We start from the raw sequence: 20194 nt of genomic DNA, 5'->3' as shown, positions 1-20194 counted from the left end.
GTGTGAACGCAGTCATTGTTATTTAGACGTTTTAAGCAACATTTACATTATGACATATATGGAAGTTAAAAGTAACAAATGGTTATTTAACTCAAGGGATTAGATTGCTCCTTTAATATCTAATAGCGTGAATGCAGCCATTGTTATCTGAACATTTAATGCACGACATTACCGTTTGCATATGTATCGCGGGATGTTCTCGCGCGCGACTGACATTGAAAATTAGCATGTAAGATCAGCCGTGTTATGCAGATGAACGCGAGTCTGATGCAACAGGCACTCTCGTACGTTCCGCGAACGCGAGAAAGCGTTCCTTCAGAAGCAAGAAAGTTCCATCTATATCTATCATAATGCTTTAATGATAGGCGATCGTGGTTGTAAGGAAAGAAGTTATCGTAAGCATTGTTTGTATAGGGGAAGCCCGGGCAGCGCGGACGTGTTAATGTTGAGAAGCAAAAATGACACCGTGAAATGATAGAAAAAGAATTAATGTACAACTAATTTACACTTTTTAAAGCTCGTTTATTAGAATGATCTGGTAGAAGCCCTTTATTTTAAAAAATGACACAATTAAAATTGAGATTAGAAACCATTTTCATTCTCATAAATCTCCTAAAGGACTTAACTTCGAAATAAAATAAAAAAAAATTGAAAAACTTTAACATTAATATGCCGTTTTAGTTAAAACATAAAAAAAGAGAAACCGTCCGTTTTGCCCGACTCCCCTGGGCAAAGCAAATGGATCACTCGAGCAATGCAAATGAAATTTAAAAAATTAGAATCAGTGACAACCACGCCACGAATAAAAGTAGCTACTAAATCCTCTATATGTAGTGCCTTCATGGGCCGATTTGGTACAACGACTGCACTAGATTAGTCATAAACAAATCATCATATTGCATTGTGACAAAAAATAAACAAAAATGAGATGCAAACAAACATGTGCCTTTCGTACACTCGAAAAATCATCCGTATTCCCAATATTTTCATTATAATCATATTACCGAGTAAAAAGGATGGATCATCCTCTTTGCCCCCATCCGCTTTGCCCAAAGGACCTACCTGGCGCAAATTTGGAAAGGTTAGAATAAGTTGAAGCACCAAGTGAAAAATTTCTAGAAAGTCTATAAGAAATTGAGTCAACTTATACGATGAGTTTACGATAACAACAAGCATTACAATCGTCATAAAGGGCTTATGATAGATATTACAATAGATGTAGATGAGCTTTACCGGTGCGAACTAGCTCGTAATGTAGATCGAAGGTATCTCAGAATGCGATCCCGCAGGTTCATCGACTCTGATAGTGACAATCAAACATGAGGCACAGTATCCGCCTCATAGAGGAGTAACAGAAACTCCCCGCCGTCCGTCTACGACAGGATTGCGTTACCAAGCTGGAGAGATAATGTTCCGTAATTGCACGTCTCGCGCAAACATCAAGCAAATACTGGCAGTATATCGTTCATGGTGCAATTAAAATGGTATCGCGTTTCGTTTCCGAGTGATAAGCGACATGGCTGCATGCTCGCGCGGTAATCGTTATGAAAAACGGGCGGATCGAGTGAATGAACCTAACGAAAATTAATGCGTGCAAGAGAGCGCCGGGCGTTTAAGCATTATGCTTCTAGCAGCCGTTCCATCATCCCGCGGAATATTGAATAGTTCTGCAAAGCGAGACGTGCTATCCTTATAAAACCAGTTCCGTTCTTTTCTTAGAATACCATTCTCTTGTCTCCCTTTAGAACGAATCAATCTCAATTGTCTGTTTGATGTAATTATCGGCACAATCGATCGCGATTGCGTTTCGATGTCGGCGCGTAAAAGAAAAAGAAAATGGTGGGCGTTCGCGCGTAATCCGATTTTGGATTAACGCGATGGGAAAGAAAGAACGTATAATGTATACTTCTACGAATAAATATTTCTTTCTCTTTCCTTCTCTCTCTTACAGTCCTTGAAATGTAAGGATTCACGTTTATACTTCCTTTCGGTTGATTCGTTAGTTAGTCAGAGCGACCGCAGAATTCCGTTGTAAATTCCACGACTTGATGGTTTCTGCTCGGGCCATCTCTCTTCACTGCTGGAAACGACGGGTGCGCTAATACCCGGTTCCTAGCAATTAATCGACTTTCATTATTTCCATTGATTGCAACTTAAATTATTACGAGAGACTTCATCTCCGCGATCTTCTCGTCACGAACAAAGCAGCGCGGTGCCAATATTCCAGCACGGATCGCAAAAACCTTATTTCGTGTTCTATGCTGTTGATACGAAGAAAAGTTTACTTCAAGCGCAGATTGTTGTTTCCGCTTTTGTCGTCCGCAAACTTTAAGATTTCGCAAACGATCCAAAAGTCTAAATCTGTCGCTATTTAATTACGCGGAATTATTAATCGGAATATAAAATTTGCGAGATAATAATTAACTCCCTCCAGAATTTTGACAGTGTCTGTTGATCAATTAAATTTCTTTATTAAAAACAGCGAACAATTGAAAAATAAGAAAAATATCTGAATAAAAATGAACAAATCAGAAGATTCTAATCATATCAGAATCTGGTTATCTTTAGAATTATAATAGATTCAACTAGAAAAAATTTAGATTTACCTATTTTTATATATATAACTAGAATTTCAATTAATGCAACCAGACTCTTTTTCCAATTCAATTTTTTTTATATTAAATTGCAAATTTGGATTATTCTTACTAAAATAGTAAATAAATATACTTATAAGGGAACCATCAAAACTGTCACTCATCGATTTTGATAGGTTTTTGGTATTAAGTTGTAGAACTTCTTCAACATAGTACAAAACTTGCAGCAATATTGCTGCAAGTTTTGTACTGTTGGGGTTAATACATATATTAGACCCAAATTTTTTTAATTGCTTAGCTCAAGGTTTAGAAGTCAAAGCAACCCCTGGAAAATAACGGATTTTTCTCTGCGAATATCTTTTAAACTATAAGATATATGAAGAAATGTTTTATACAAAACTTTGATAGTATTATATACTTTTAATAACATATTTACATTTGTAAATATCATCAAACAGAATTGTTTGATGTATTTACATTTTTCAAAAATGTTAAATTTTTTAATTTATCGCCAGGATATGTTTCGATCGCTAAACTTTGAGCTAAGTAGATAAAAAATATAGGTCTAATATTTGTTAATGCTCTACAAAGTCTATAATATATCCAAAGTCCATCAAAATCGGCGAGGGATAATTCCAACGGTTTCTTTGTCAGTATTTTTTTTTATGCGGGTTATGTCAGTCTGATTCCTTGAAATTAATTAGTGCCTTATATTAACACGAATTACCATAAACGGATTTTATAGAGTATTGCCCCTGACAAAAATTTTTAATGAGACGTTATGTTTGTATATATTTATGAAAAATTTTGTCAATAATTATACTATTTGTGAAAAGTTCTATTGATAATTACATTGTTCAGATAATTACGAGTACCGTTTAGAAACATCTAATGAATCTTCTACAACATTAACATAACATTTAGGAAGTTATAATAGAAACTATGAGACTATATCATAAAACGCTACTTAAACACTTCATAGTCGTAAACATATTATAAACAACTCTTATTTCTATTTTTCAATTTCCATCTCATAAGCAAATCAATACATGTGTTAAAGTTCAATGAAACGTCTATTTAACACTTAGCAAACTTCTTATAAATTTTTAAAATATTTATAAATATATTAGTTTCGCCAGGGATTCAATAACTGTGAAACCAATAACTGTGTTACAAATTTTAGCGTCAATTTCGAAGGGCTAATATGCTTTAGGAAACAAGCGTAGATTACTAAAGAAGATTCTGTAGAGCACTCAAGAACACCGTAATTGACGCCGTTAATCGACTTGATAGAACTGAAAAACATGCACATGCAAAAAGCTCATTCTTTGTTCTTGAGATTACGCGACGTGACTAAGACGCTTGATTAAAAATTATTGTGCACAACGTGTTGGAAAAATAACGGAAAAAAGAGCGGCACAGGTTGACGTGTGCAGGTTGTCGCATGTAGGAAAATAGGAAAGACGTTATACTTGGCCGAGTTACACTGACCATGACTGAGCGGTCGAGCGCGAAGTCGACCTTGCACCGTAACGACGGCGTTAATAACGAATGTATGAATGTATGTCGCTGCACCAACGTCAGTAGTGTGACTCTTTCCCCTTTTTCCCTTTTTCTTCGCAAAAGTATTTTTCAGCAGCGGCAATGGGAAAGGAAGTAGTTAAACAAGAGAGACAGAGAAAAAAGATAATAGAACGCAACGCCTGATTCGCATGGAACGCAAATGAGCTCGTTTCTCCTTTCCTCTAGTGTCGGTACTATCGGTTTAAGCGCGACCACGTGGAAAGCTCACGTGCGTCAGCGGTTTTCCGTATCTCTGGCTCCGATTCTGTGTTTTCCGCCGCGCTCGATTAAGCGTCCGTGCGTTCCCGTATAGAGCAACTACGGCAGAATAATTAGCGATAAAATGGCAGAATAACGGGAGGAGGGGAGGATCGATCTATCTCGTTATTGGAGTATTCCAATATAAAGCGAATTTTATCAGCGATTCAGCGAGGAGAATATTTTTGGCTTCGTTCGGCCAATATATACATATTTTTAGCTACGATTCTCTGAATAAACAATAGTAAGTAAAAATCAATCGAGAAACTTTTAATAAATAAGTAAAGAAGACCATTACGAGTTATTAGTATTAGGCCAAAGCGAATCTTGATGCTTAATTTAGGAGTAATTACATTTTTTTACGTAAACGATCATTTGTCGAAAAATCGTTTCGGCTAAATTTTATAGTCATCATCAGTAAGATAGAGCATACAAATCCTATACCTAGTACTTGCCACATTAATGTGTTTCACGTGAAATCATCGCTAAATGCATCTTTCTAACAATATGATTCAGAATTATCCTAAGCAATTACATGACTGGATAATATAAATGCATGCGTGTGCCTAAGATCACACAAATCGCAAGTAAAAATAAATTAATTCGCGGGCACGTAAGATTTAGATTAAAAAATAATAAATAAGAGAGAGAGAGAGAGAGAGAGAGAGAGAGAGAGAGAGAAAGAGCAAGAAAGAGATGAATAACAAGTCACACATTAAAATGATTAATATAAAAAATAAATATAATAAAAATAAATTAAATTCATTAGTTAGTTAATAAATTAACTTAATAAAATGATACAAATGATACAAATGATACACAGTTAAGTGTGAAATGTTAACAATAAAATGTTTTTATCAACAATTTGTGCATTGTTTATCGTTGATACCTATTAGCACAATCTATTACTTCTATGTTTTTTAATTATTAGAAAAATTTCGTTAAATTAAAAAATAAAAGATTTTAATTAATGTAACGTTTTTTTATTGCAAGCTTTCGATGGAATTGCATACTTAAAAGTTTGTAAAAGAATAATTATTAAAAAAGAAAGAAAATTTAATAAACAATATCCATACAAAACAATACTTTACAAAAATTCACACTATTCGCTGCTGGAGTATGAAAACATCCTATAGGTGACTATTCCCGGGTTAATAATATTTTTTTTGCATGAATTTTTAACGAATTCGGTTGAATGCATTCAGTGCGCACTGATGCACATTAAAGCCGTCGTACATGAATTGACATAAAGATGTGTATTTAATATAAATATAGAAACGGATTAAATCGTAAAATCCTCAATACACATTACTGTGTTGTTAGATAAAATATATATTCAAAATGTTTACATTTTACTTTTACACTCAGATTAATGCATAACGGTTTTAATATACCCTAGTACGAACTAGTGCGTCCAATCGAAATTATTATTACAATCTCTGAATGAGATTGCAACGTACTTTTCGATATTGACTGTCCTAATATTAGTAAGAGTAATAAATCGGCGTTGATTAAAGCGATTCTTTATCTTTAGCGATTCGCGGATATGTCGGGCATCGCACACAGGACGAATGATGGATTATGATCGCGTGATTATCGGATGAGGAAAATCATACGTGATTTATTCTCGCATGAGATGAAATCGCGGTCCCTCTTTTTTCACGTACCAATCGCACTCGACAGTACAGATCGTAAAACGTTTCGAGCGCCGTTTGTGAATTAATAAATTGCCGAATCGAATCTGCTGTTCAAATCAGCTGTTATCTAATTTCACGGGAAACACAGAATACGTGTACATTATATTTAAAAAAATCACAATTTATCAAGGACCTCAAAAAACAGCTGTTCGTGGAACGATGACATGCGGAAAACTTCAATTCTTTCGACCGGGAGAAAAGAAACCTGTATTATAAGAAAATAAATATGTCTGATTTCTCGTTTCTCTGGTCGACGTAGTGGAGAGGAGTCGAGAGTAAGCACGACTTCAGGCTTCAATTTTGTCCGAGGTCTTTTCTCGGCAGATGACGCAATGGAGTTCTAGAAAATGTTTTATTTTTGCTGATTTAATGGAAGACCCGCGGAGCATCGAGACGTCATGATTTCAATTGTGTGTCGGCAAGCGTCCAACTGAATCAAAGTACACGCTCTCGTTTAGCTGAGTGCGATGTATCGCAACTCATGTATCAAAATGTTAAGGAGGCGTGAAGGAAACGTTCAGCGGTTCATTGTCGATCTCGTGTTTGTTACAAGAGGTCGAACTATTGACCTCGTAGATGATACGTATCTTCTTGTTAAACAGACAGTTCTATCATTTTCTGGTTCACTATTTTCACCCGTGATGCGTACCATGATCATATTTTCTTAAATAAAATAAAGGACAAATTGAAAATTTTAGGACTTTATTCCTACAAATTTTAGCACTTTGTTCTTAAATCTTTTTAAACTACAATAGTTTGTGACTAACAGAAGTTTGTGCATTAATTTTCTTAAATTTTTTTGCACAGTACCTAAAAAGAACTTTCAAGTAAAATACAAGTAGATATCATCAAAATAACATCATTCTGCAGAAATGTAGCTGCAAATTTTATTATTAAAAACTAATTTTCAATTAATCACTTATTTTGATATTATTGTTATTAACAAAACTTTGTTGTGCTGTTTGGGCTAATATTACATAAAACCAAAGGGCTATACCCAGTTTTATAGAGGAATTTGAGCTCCGGATAAACAATTTTGAGACACTTAAAATTTTAAAGTATCAAAAGAGGATAAAAAATTCCAGAAATTCAACTTTATAGGAGAGGTTTCCTGAGTATTAGAACTATCCAAAGTTCGCTATTATGATCATGTACACTAGTCTTATCCAATTTCTCTGCACCTCCCCGCGATGACGGTAACGAATTATATCAAAGACAATGAAGTAATATCTAAAATGTATTTAGTACAGTTCATTAATCCGGTTGACAGTTATATGGTATCTGAGATATGCCCAACACTTTAACAAAGATATCTATATCCCAACAAGAATAGTTAATGATGTTTTTTTAGAGAGTTCCAATGAGGAAGCTGAAGAGAGATAAGGTCCACATATTGGCCACATTTCAATTAGGCAATTAATTAGGTCTTTTGTTTTATACTTTGAATGTCTCTCTCCCTTATTCGATTAATATATATCACTTATATTGGGTCGTTCGGAAAGTCCGTGCGTATTTTCCGGACGACCCAATAATTATTCATTTGGAGTCCAAAAAGAGTTTTAGTTGTCTTCATCAAGATTGGACATATTCCAGATGATTCGAAAAATCGAATAAAACCAATCCTACATGGTACACAATATATGGTCATAATAGCGAACTTTGAACATAATAGTGAACTTTGCTATAGCACTCAAGGGACTCACTTTACAAAATTGTGCATATGGAACTTTTTAATTCTTTTTTTATGCTCTACAATACTAACTAGATCCCAATACTGTTCAGCCGGGGCCTAAATTGGGCATAGTCCTTTGTCGGTTGTTTCCATAAAAATTCGCTCATTAGTACATTGGACATTGGAATGCTAATTAGAGTTCCATAACATTAATATAAGAATTTTCCATAATATTATTGATATAAAGTTGAGTTTTAAAAATGTTTTATCTGTATCAATGTATAATCACTGACATCAGTCCCAATTATGCCATTGGTAACCATTGACTTCATAGTTAATTCAATTAAAAAAACAATAAAACATGGAATCCCTAATCTAATCTAGTTAACTTTGTTTTAGTACATAAATTTAATGTATTATATATTTAGTAATAAATTTAATGGTAGATTGGAACTGACGTGCAAGTATCAGTATTTTAATTTATACATAGTGCTTACATTTTCTTTCTTTTTCAGTTGAATTTTACTGATTCAGATTAAGAGAGAAAATAAATAAATCTAAAGGACAGCTACATAAAATAAAGGATATCATCCTTTACAATAAAGGACATATGGTTAATGTAGTAATGCGCTGTCAAAATCGTCGACGTGAAAGTTGCATCGAGGAGATTCGCAATCGCCTCGACACAATATTGCGCGGCGATCTAAATACTCCAACCAATCGTTCGATCCTATCGATTCACCCGTCGAGTTGAGGTAACAATTTGCATTGTTAATCGGAGATCCACTGATAGTCCGTATAATGAACTCCGAGAGTTTATACCATATATGTATGATTAATTTGGATAATTGCGACACAACCGGAATAAATGCAATTCCGCAATATTTTGCGTTATGTGTGCCCAACGAGTTAATTATTCAAATAGACCATATCTCTCACAACGGCGCCGTCGCCCACGGGTTTTCTAACTAGCAAGCGGATATATTTTCTAATAAGATAACGTAAACGCATTACGTATGGCCCTCTCGTAAAGCAGCAATCCCGTACATTTTACCACGCAATCCTTTCAGCGTTTTACCATCGTGACGAGAAAAACTGCGCCGCGGAGGGATCTTCTCGAGCGCGTTTCAGAAACTCCGAGAGATAAAAAAAATATGTATATATATTTCTTTCTCTTTTTCAAAGTTTTTCTCTCTCTCTTTCTATATATACATATATATGATTGTAACAAAAGTTCGTAGTGCTACAAACTTCAAAATTCAAACAGCTGTAACTTCGTTAAAGGTAAATAAAAAATTTAAATGAAAAGAAAGTATTTTCAAGCTTAAAAATATCTACTTTCGAAAGATCATTATTTCTTTTAAGTTTCTGTGAGTTTTAATTTTATTATTGCATATAAAAAATTATGAATTGAATAAAATGAGAAATTTTCTCTTCGTTTTGTGGACTTATTACGTTACGTGCCACACAAAAAAATTTGCACAAATATTTGACTTTCCAACATAAAAGCTTAAATTTTTTTTCCCTATAAAATCATTTTTTCCTAATGTTTCTAAAATGAGTTATTGCAAATTAAATATAGCAGAATTTTGATTGCTTATAACTCGATTGCTTATAACTCTGTTAAAAATTATTGCGCGTATCACAATTCGAAAAACAGATATTTAAAGTTGAACTTTGCTTTATATGTATGTAATATATATAAATTTCGTCGAATGAGACTTTTTTCGGCAGTCGATGGTGTGTTTATGTTCTCGCATATCATCCGTTTTCATTTCCTTAATCTTCTTCGTATTACTCGGCCAGCGAGAATTTAAACGAGATTGGTACGAGCTGTCGCGTTCGCGTTCAAAGCAAGGAGTGATATTTTTTTTCGTTTCTTCGTTGACGCTTCTCCGCCTCCCCAGGATTGTTCCTGAGATTACTTCTACCGGGTCAAGGCAGACTTTTCATTATCGCTTATATCTTGAGACACCTCATCTCATTAAAATGTGCATGAGTGCGCGTATGTATCTCCATAGATGTTTTTTTTGTAAATCAACTTGCACAGTGAAGCATATTGCAACTCTTTTGCAAAGATTTCGCGCAGCGAAAGAAAAACTCGAAAAATATATTTATTTCTTCAAACTGGATCAAGAATCTGTTAATTGCATGACGTATAATCCCTCAATTTATTAATTATGATTAATTACTCTGTAACTATAGTAATGATATAATATTTAATTGTATTACATTTGGTTTGACATTATGGGAAACCACGGCTCGTTGTGGTACGAGAGGCAAGAGTTGACATTGCACTCCGTTTATGTATTTATGGCAAAAAAAAACAATGAAAAAATTATCACAAAGAATTTCTTGTATAAAATAAATACTTTTCTATGATAATTATATGAAACAGCTTTAAGATTAAATCAAATTAATTAAAAAGAGTATATAAGCCAACGCTAGTTATTATTTGTGCAAATAGTGTCTTCAACATTATTAATTGCATCACAATATAAATAATCAATAAACGTTTCGATCTTTATTGGGGCATCTTCAATATTTTAAATCGTTTATTTTAAAAAATTTCGCTTGCATCATTATTATGCTAGAAAGAGTTTTTACATTAAAATGTTTCGCTATTCTTGAAATTTCTTTTAAAAGTTCGCTCAAAATAATTGTATATGCATATCATTTGTGTAAGAGTATTGTCGAAACGTTTATTGATTATATATATTGTGATGCAATAGATAAATTGTTGAAGACATTATTCGCAAATAATAACCAGCGTTGACTTATATACTTTTCTATGAGTTTTATTTATATCAAATAAATATTATCAAAAAAAAGAGAAAATCTGATTTAAGAGGAGGCAAGTAAATTTTCAAATGTTCTTAAAATAATTTTAAATTTTAATTGTTGAACACAGACTAGAATTTAACAATAATTTCAATTGGGATGAGGTTCAAATATTAAATGAAGAAAAAGACTAATCTCAATAGACTAATTATCTCATAATCAATATATATAAAAAAACAAAGAAATGTTTTAAATATACAAAGTGATACCGATTTATTAGATCCGTTATATAATGTTATGATATTGTTTGTGTATAAAATTTTCCATACTTCATAGTGTATCTTTTTATAAATTCTTTTGTCTTAATCTCTCATTCTCATTTTAAATCTCAACATATACAGATCGTTTTGTATCAATTTGTACAGAACATCATTAATCTGTTCTCAAGTGAATCTTAAAACATTATTTATTAATTTAATTAATTTCTTATCAAGAATTTAATACTGAGCCAATGTTTTTATTCAATTTTATTATAGTGACTTTCTTATTAGTTTAAGAATTCGACGATATACGACAGACAAAGATAGTCTTTACAGTTTAACTATTTATTTTTCACTTCTGATAATTTGTATTTTATTGAGTAGTGACGCTTATTACATAATCTATAATTTTGTTATTTCTACACTTAAAGAGGACACAATAATAATGTCAAAACGTTTGTAATTCATATTACTGATTTATAATTTATAATATATGATTGTTATTTTCACAAAAAACACTTTGTGTTGGCTCATATTACTGGCAATTTTTCCTTAATATATTTGTTAAATTTTAATATTCTTCAATTTAAGAGAGTAAATCTAAGTGATATAGAAAAGTTTCTGTTACTATACGACCTGTTATTTTAAGTAATAACAGTACTTTGTTATAACAAAAAGATTCAATCAAGAAATCAGACATACGGAGGAATGAGGTACATTGGCTTATATTAAAAAAAAAAAAAAAACAGTTTAATTCCCTATTATACATACATGTAAATATTCAATTATAACTTAATTTAGATAAAACGTTTTATACAATATAATATTTAATATTTTTATATTTTAAAATAAACAACTACAAATAAAATAGTTTACAGTTACAACTTGTAATCTTTTTTGAGATCATTTTAAAATTATATTATATCTGACATTATTGGAGATGGGTATTAAAATAGATACTCTCTCTAAGTATAGCATTGCATCGTTAAAGGAAAGTTATTATTTCGTTGCCTCGTAAATATAAAATAATAGCGTCATAAAAACGAAATTTTATAAGTTTTTATAAATATACATATATATTATATATGCTGTTCCAAAATATTAGATACAGAAAGAACGATTTTGCTAAAATATCTAAAAATTTAGCTGAATATAGATCTAAAAAAAATTGTTAAACTACCAAAACAATTATGTAAAACAGTCAAACTTGATTACTATCAAAATTTTTTGCAGCACTGTTCATCGTGCTTGAATTTTTAATTTAATTATTTTGACGGTCTAACAAAATTATTTTCAGATCCGTGTCTACTTAAATTTTTTTATTATATATTTCAACAAAACCGATTTTTCCGTGTATCAATATCTTTAATAGGAAAAGACAGGGAAGAGACTTTTTATACGTTTATACTATTACCTATAATGTTTTAAAAACTATTGTTTAAATTGAGTTAATAATTCCTGAAAATATTGGTAATTAGTATGTTTATCGACAATACTTGTCGATCTAACAAAGTATTAGTTGAAATTTGCCATACAATAGCTAATATAAACATTTACAATGTCGTGTTTGACGAGCTGTATTAATTCGTTTTGCTGTACGTGTATACATTCGCTGATGAGAAATATTAATTATTCTACAAACTCTGTGGTTTAGTCTCTCTTTATAGTTTGTGTGGCCTAAAATAAATAATCAATTAATTAAGACATAGTGGAGTAAGACATATATGCAGAGTCTGTTTGATAAACCAATCAAATTTTACTTTCTAATTCTTGAAAAATAAATGAATATTTAAAGATGTTATTTTGACGGTCCAATAAAATTATTTTAGATTTATATATAGCTAAATTTTTAGATACTTCAACAAAATCATTCTTTCCACATGTATTTATTCTACTTCATAATGTATTTGCTACACGTTCTTCCATATCTTGAAAGAACATATTTTATCTTTAATATGCCATTCGTTCAGATAATTTAAAATTTATTAGTATTATATAATTATATAATATATAAAAGATATAATTAATGTAATGTAAATACAGAATTAATACAAAATGCAATTTCAATACGTAATAATTCTTTTCCCGCATTAGATGATAAAATTACTAATGCAGCAGCATTTACGTTAGATAATTAAGTTGGCCGGAATAAAAAATCCCTTTTCGTAAAAATTCACGCGGAATAACAATGAAGAGACCCGCCTCGTAGATAATTTGACGTGCAAAGTCCAATCCGTCAGCATAGCTCGAGCGATATTTTTAATTAAGAACGATTGTTACCGCGCTATTTGGGAATAGCGCACTTCCGTTTCTATGATGCATATATGTCGGGAGGGTGCAGTTGCGCTGTAATTGTATGACGAAAAATTTATGATCGCGCCTGGATATGTATTTACGGTATAAATATCTGCGTGCTTATAAGGCCGTGGTAAAAATACAGCTCCGAAAGAAACGTTCGCGTCGGACGCGCAGCTATAAATAATAGTTGCCCGCACGTTGCAATGGATTTTCTCTTGTGATTCAGGGAGATATTTCCCTGGCTCCCCTTCTCTCTCTCTCTCTCTCTCTCTCTCTCTCCTCTCCCTCTCTTAACTCCCTTTCTTTCTTTTTGTCTCCTTTCTCTTTTTCCATCCCTACAATTGTATCGTTTATTTCGAAGAGATTAAATGGTAATAAGTTTTATTCATATTCGTGAGCAGATAAAGAAGGGGATAAACATTCATTTGATGGCGGCTAAATTGAAGTTTTCAAGTTTAACCGTTTTTCCATCGTGGTTTTCCGCGGTAACAAGATATCGCGAGATTTTTATCCACGTTAAAGTACTCTGTGCCTATATTCTCTTAACGATAATTCTTTATCATTATGTTGTCGTTGCGCAGTTCTTTTTATTATATACACATAATATGTGTACAACGAGATTATAACGATATCCCGACATAATCGTTAAGAGTTAGAGATAACAGAATAGAGACATTGGAGTTCTTCGGAGTCGTGCGTTCCACATCTGGAGCAAAAAGCGTTTTGCATAAAGCATTCCGCTTTCACCATAAATCCAAGTGTGTAAAAAATGATTTCACTATATGTATACACAGTAAAAAACATTTTGTATTTGTGTTAGAAACAGTTTATTCAAGTTTTTGTTAAAATTTTGTGTTGAATTTTTAACATATTCCATTAATTTAATATAATGTGATTATGTTATTTAAATAATTTGATGTAATATTAATATTCAACATTTGTTAGTGTTAAAATAATACAATTTATGGGTAAATGAATAAATAACATAAAAATAAGATACATGAAAACATAAATTCTAAGGATATCTGTCCCTATTGGTATGCTTTTATATTTAAATAAGTCATAAAATACTAGCACAAATAAATAAAAAAATTTTTTTCTTATTTATTCGTGCTAGTTTTTTTTATGACTTATTTAAATACAAAGGCATACTAATGGAGGCAGACACAATAACAGAGATAGTTATCCTATATTGAAGTCATTTTTTACACACTTAAATTTGCAGTTGTCACGGGAAGATGTTTTCCTGCGTATCGACTCTGATACATACTGACGAACGGTAAATCGACAGGATATCGTCATTTAGAATTAGCCGTGTTTAGGTGCGAAATGGTTCGGGAGTATTCCCGTATATGATCGGCGACACTCCAATCCGTAGCTGATTACAGAAACGCGACGTATATCGTCAGCATATCCTTCATTACCGTTCTATGTTTGATTTCGGCTCCGGCTACTTGGCTCCGGTAGAAGCGGCACGTTTAAAATTTATTAGTTTACTCATTGGCTTTGCCGAAAATGTGACGCGCATATATGAGAACTGCGACGTATCATGAAAACGTGGATGGTTTAATCTTTAACCGATAGCAAAACAGATGTCATATATTTTAGAGGGAGTTTCTTGCAAAACACACATTAAGAATTATATATAGAAACGTACTATCGAGAGAAAAAAAACGAGAACGCGAGTAACAATTGTTAATTTGCAAAATTCTCTATTTTCATTATCCAAGTCTTTTTTTATGAATATAAATATCATTAAGATTTCCATTATTTTTATATAGGGTAGAGGAGGATTTTTTCGTCCATGGAACAATTCTGACCAGTGATAGTCTTTATGTTTCTAAATAGCGCACATTTAATTTGAAGATCATATTTAGGTTTTCAAAAAGCAGTCGTATATGTGCAACATAGTCGTAAGCACGTCACTGCAAATATGAAAATAGTTTTCTGTCAGTTGAAGCTTCTATAACTGAATAGCTCCACTCTATCCTACATACATCACGAAAGAGAAAAAAAACAATATTCATTTTTCTTATGTTTTGTTAGAAAATGAAAGTAACTGTAAGTTACTATAATTTAGTTACTTAGTTACGTTGTTATAATAACGATTAGATAATGACGTTGCAACTTTCTTATGATGATAACGTAACACCAGAATTGGAACAGTTACTTACTTCAATACTTACGTATAATAGATTGGAAGTCATTCATTACTGAAAAAAAATAACTCGCAATTTGTAACTTATTCACTTTTTAATGTAACTTGTAAAGGAATAATTTCACGACATTACTCTAGTAATTTATTACATTTTTTCAATAAGTAATGCGTAATGATGACCATTCACTTTACAAAGTGACTTTCCTAATCTTTGTGTAACTTCAGCGTTTAGTTAACCATCATTACAGTTATAAAAAATTGCAACATCATTATCAAATTGTTATTATACAAAGTAATTGTAAAAGTAACGGAATAATACAATGAAAATATCGCGACTATATTGTGATTGTTATTACACATGTACAGAAAACTGTACCTTAGCTTCGAGGATCGATTCAATGGCACATCGTCAACGTGTCGATTCTGCGTCGAAACACGCACTAAAATGTATGGCACTAGGTACAATCTAGGTACAATTTCGCGTAATAGTCGTATGGAATGTTAAAGTGAGTTCGTTTGGACAGTACGACAGCGTTCGATATACAATAGTAAATCAAGCGCAGGTAAATTGTTTCCGAATGAGGTGCATCGGCGATGCGTACATACATACGTGCTACGTACACTCGTAATTCTCAAAGCCGAAGGAATTTCTCCTCTTCTTTATTCTCTTATTCTCGTACTGGAGTGCTCGCGAGTCAACCGTAAAACGAGTTTAACGAGATAAAAATCATCCAGCATCGTCGTATTATCTGCCTCTCTTCTCGCGAGAGAGAGAGAGAGAGAGAGAGAGAGAGAGAGAGAGAGAGAGAGAGAGAGAAGATATTAAAACCGTAAATTCCTGCGTTCCGATGCATCTTCCATTTCAACATTCGCTTTCTTCTCGAGCAGCGGTCCGATTCGCATAGAATGGGCTGCCCTCGGCAGATCCGTCCCTTTTTTCGTGCGAATGAACAGGCAACGATCGATGCAGGAACGAGGAAATAATTATGAGATCGAAAGGACAGCGATATATAATACGGAATGTTCGTGAACTAGTACAACCAATAAGGAAATGATTCTATATGAAAAAATAAATAGAAAAAAAATTTTTTATGAGACTGCTTTCGACAAAAATTGATTTAACTATTCGCTGGATATGTACTTATGTTATGTCTCGACTTAATGGATCTAGCTGTAAATTATTACATCTGCTCATATTTATGTTTATTATGGTATCAGGTAATTGAGAATATATAATGAAAATAGGATATTTATGTATAATAAATTGTATTACTTCATAAATTATTGAAAATATTGTCCATTCTGTCGGATACACAATTCTGCTCTTCAAAATAAATCTCTATAAAATGCTTTCTAACATGTTTTGGTGCATTAATTTATCGCAATTAAATCCATCAACAAATTTTTTTATTTAAAGTCGATTTGTCAAAAACAAAATGTTATATGAAAAATTTTAATTCTTAATGCAATTTGATTTTTTACGTCAATGGAGACGTAAACAGCATCCCGCACATCTTTAAATACACATAGTCAACGTATGCCAATATTAGCAAATATCACATACCACATATTGGTACATATATGACATACATAATTATCTAAATTGAATGTAGCAATATTTAGCGAATATGTATAAAGTTGGCCTATACATTGGCCAATCGTCTGAAGGCACCTTAATAAATCACATCCTTTTACAAGGAGCCTCTAATCGATTTAAAATGGTCGATTTATAATCACAATAAACATTTTGTGTAACAAATCAGTCTTTGACTTAGATTGTAATAATCAACTATTCGTGTGACAAAAAAATATTATATATATATTTACACTTTACTTTTATATATTTTTGTTTTATATACTTTATTTTTATACTTATTTTTATGCTTATAATTTATTATTTATAATTAACAAACTATTTATTTAAAAAATATCATCTAAATGTAAACTACGAAGAAAATTATAATTAAAAATTATAAATGATAGGATCATCTATAGAAAATACATAAGAATATATAGAAGTGTAAAGAAACTGAAATACTTGTTTTTCTTACTTTTAATAGATTTACTTAATCAGATTAACATTATCTATTTCATCATTCTTAATTATAAATATCAGCTTTCAACACATTCAACACGTAATAGTTTCTGATAAGCGTTTCATTATAACGATAAACTCAGTGGAGTTATTACAATCAAATCTACAAAGAGAAGTCAAGTAGTTCTTTGATACTTGCTTGTTTATCAAACTGAGAATGAATGAAGAATTAATATGACCGAAGTTATTTTAGTAGAAAGGTAGAAAGAGCAGCCATTATGTCCGCGGATTTGTTTGAGATGCAATTCGAGAAATAACGGTGTAATAAGCTAAAGATATTGATAGCGACTGATTATCTACACTTGGCATTTATCATTTACATTAATTCCTGATAATTGACCACTCATGCAAGTAATTCAGTGCGATCCTGCGTTCTTTGTTTACATTAATTTAATTTAACGATGCAAATTCGCACAGCGTCTCACGGTTGTTTCGGGAGTTCGATCGGAGTTTGCGTATTTCGCTTAAAGTTGGAGTATACATATGCTACTTATGCTATGGTCTCGGTATCCACGATAACTCGAGATTGACTCAGAGAGGTCTCTTTACCGCGTTTATAACCATTAGCGGAAACGCAATTGCGGCAACAAATCATATTCCAACTATTGCGGTAACCACGAACCGAGAAGACTGTTTCTAGTTCTCCGTCCGCGAATGTCCTCTTTATCATTCGAAATTATCTACTATTGCCGCCAGGAAATCTCGATATAGCCTCGATATTATTCTATCTGTTTGACAGCTAATCGCCAATCGGAAAGTTGGATAACGATAATATATAAATACGTCACTGTAAAATAAAATGATCAGCACAACGTTCAGAGTGACGATCCTATAATTTTTTCCTTGAAGTGGAAATGTGAAAAGTGAAAATTTTTGCCACTAAGAATAATGGAAAAGTTTTTCACTTTTCACATGTTTCCGCTTTAGGGCAAAAGTTACATGATCGCTATTCTGATTCGATTAGTGAAAAAGAAAGATACCGAAACTTATTTTCCAGTATCGGCCGAGGTTTAAATTTTTAATTCTCATCATGCGGTGTAGTTTCGTGGCTGTCATTTATATTTTATAAAAGGTTAATCTACAATGTGCTCTTTGCTTCCTGTTTCTTGCTTTTTCACTTTTTTGCCTTTTTCCCTTTTCGTAACTATTTTATTGATAATCATATTTTTTGTCTCTTCCAAAGATTATCAACTTTTACCTTGAGCGACAGAAAATAAAGAAATAAAGAAAGCGAAAAGAAAAAAAGGTAAAGAATGGTATCAAGTGAGAAACAGAAACAATAAAGAACACATTATAAATTAACCTTAACATCTAGTTGCCACACTGTATATATTGCAAGCTAAATAGAGAAAAGCAAGAGATTATGGAATATCATTTTGTTTTATTAAATTATCAGTAGACATTTATGCGATATAATTATCTTTGATATAAGTTTGTTATAGAGTGATATCAATTATGTTATAAATAGAAATTCAAAGTATACCAAACGTAATTTACAAAAAACTGAAAAAGATGAAAAGATTGAAATTATGGGACAGAAGGGGGAATATCACTAATAGTATGCAGTATAATTTTAAACGTTGGATACATGCACATATTTCGTTATTAAATTTAATTCAATTATATAATTTTAAAGTCATACGATTCAAGACTTCCAATCTGATAAAGTTACAAAACTAAGACCAATAGTCTTACTTCTCAAAATTACATAAAAAATAAACACGCCTATAAAGTAGTCTGTTACCTACAAAACTGAAATGTAGCTGTTATTACAACACAGTAAATACACAGCTAGTGGCCATGTTATAACGTCTAAGTAGACTATAAAAAAATAATTTTGACGGTCGCTTCCGGAATGCAAATTATATATAATAATACTATATAAAATGTCATAGTATATTCTACAATCTTTAATCTTTTTCATAACTTCCTACCTTCAGTCTTCTTTCTTCTTATACATTATATTTTTACGAGATTACTTTTATTTCCGAAAATAAACATGTTGTTGAGCTGAGCCATTACTGTGCTTCGAATTCATGTGGGCACGTGAATAAAAGTAGGGAATTCCGACACTCATCGTTATCGCTATTTGTCATTTTTGTTCACGGGAATTTCATTGTATACATTATTGCAGATCATCTGACTGATTGCTTAACCAGATTTTAATTTCAACGTCAGTGGTTTTCAAATAGGGAAAGCTCGTCTTCATGCCTGACTGACACTGTCGACGGTGCGACATGTGTCGCGTGTTGCGTGTGACAGCAGCGGCGGTCTGTCACTGACAAATCACTCGACTTAGCTTCGAAAATGTAACCCCGCCTGCTTATGTAATAATACCATAATTCTGCAGGCCGCTGTAGGCTCATTATGAAACACAACGTGTGAAGTTAAATGCAATCCGCTTGTATCCAGCTGAATCAATTACACATATATCCTCAATTTAAATTCCGTTGTTCGAAATAAATGCAAAAAGGGGCTACGCAGTGTATTACGTAACGCAGCCAATACATTATTTCGTAACACATTTCCAACAAATCAATTCTCGATTCGCGAGCAACAAGTGATGCACAGATTTAGCGAAAGAATGAAACAGTCACATTTCGCGCTATGAAACGTTGTTTCCACAGACATAGAAAACTAAAAATTCCCTAATCTTGGTATCTGTACTCGGTTTAGAAGAACAGAGCAATGTTGAATATCGATAGTTTTTCAATTCAATATTTCAGAGAGACAGAGAGAAAGAGAGAGAGAGAGAGAGAGAGAGAGAGAGAGAGAGAGAGAGAGAGAGAGAGAAATTTACAAATTACAAAGTAAGTAC

General features: G+C 32.3%; 1 protein-coding gene across 5 annotated transcripts in view; it reads left to right on the top strand.

The window, feature by feature from the left end:
• LOC108752314 (multidrug resistance protein homolog 49-like) overlaps window positions 1-20194 on the top strand; it is a 92739-nt gene that overhangs the window by 18178 nt on the left and 54367 nt on the right. For 2 of the 5 annotated variants that reach the window (XM_018493073.1, XM_018493069.1), the window contains exon 5: window positions 8300-8539. The exons of the other annotated variants lie outside the window; for them this stretch is intronic. The gene's annotated coding sequence lies outside the window, so the exon portion shown is untranslated. The remainder of the gene's footprint in view (window positions 1-8299; window positions 8540-20194) is intronic. 5 annotated transcript variants of the gene reach the window in all.

Source organism: Trachymyrmex septentrionalis, unplaced genomic scaffold (genome assembly GCF_001594115.1).
Source record: "Trachymyrmex septentrionalis isolate Tsep2-gDNA-1 unplaced genomic scaffold, Tsep1.0 scaffold6, whole genome shotgun sequence".
Classification (NCBI taxonomy): domain Eukaryota; kingdom Metazoa; phylum Arthropoda; class Insecta; order Hymenoptera; family Formicidae; genus Trachymyrmex; species Trachymyrmex septentrionalis.
This window is presented reverse-complemented; position numbering and strand designations above follow the sequence as displayed.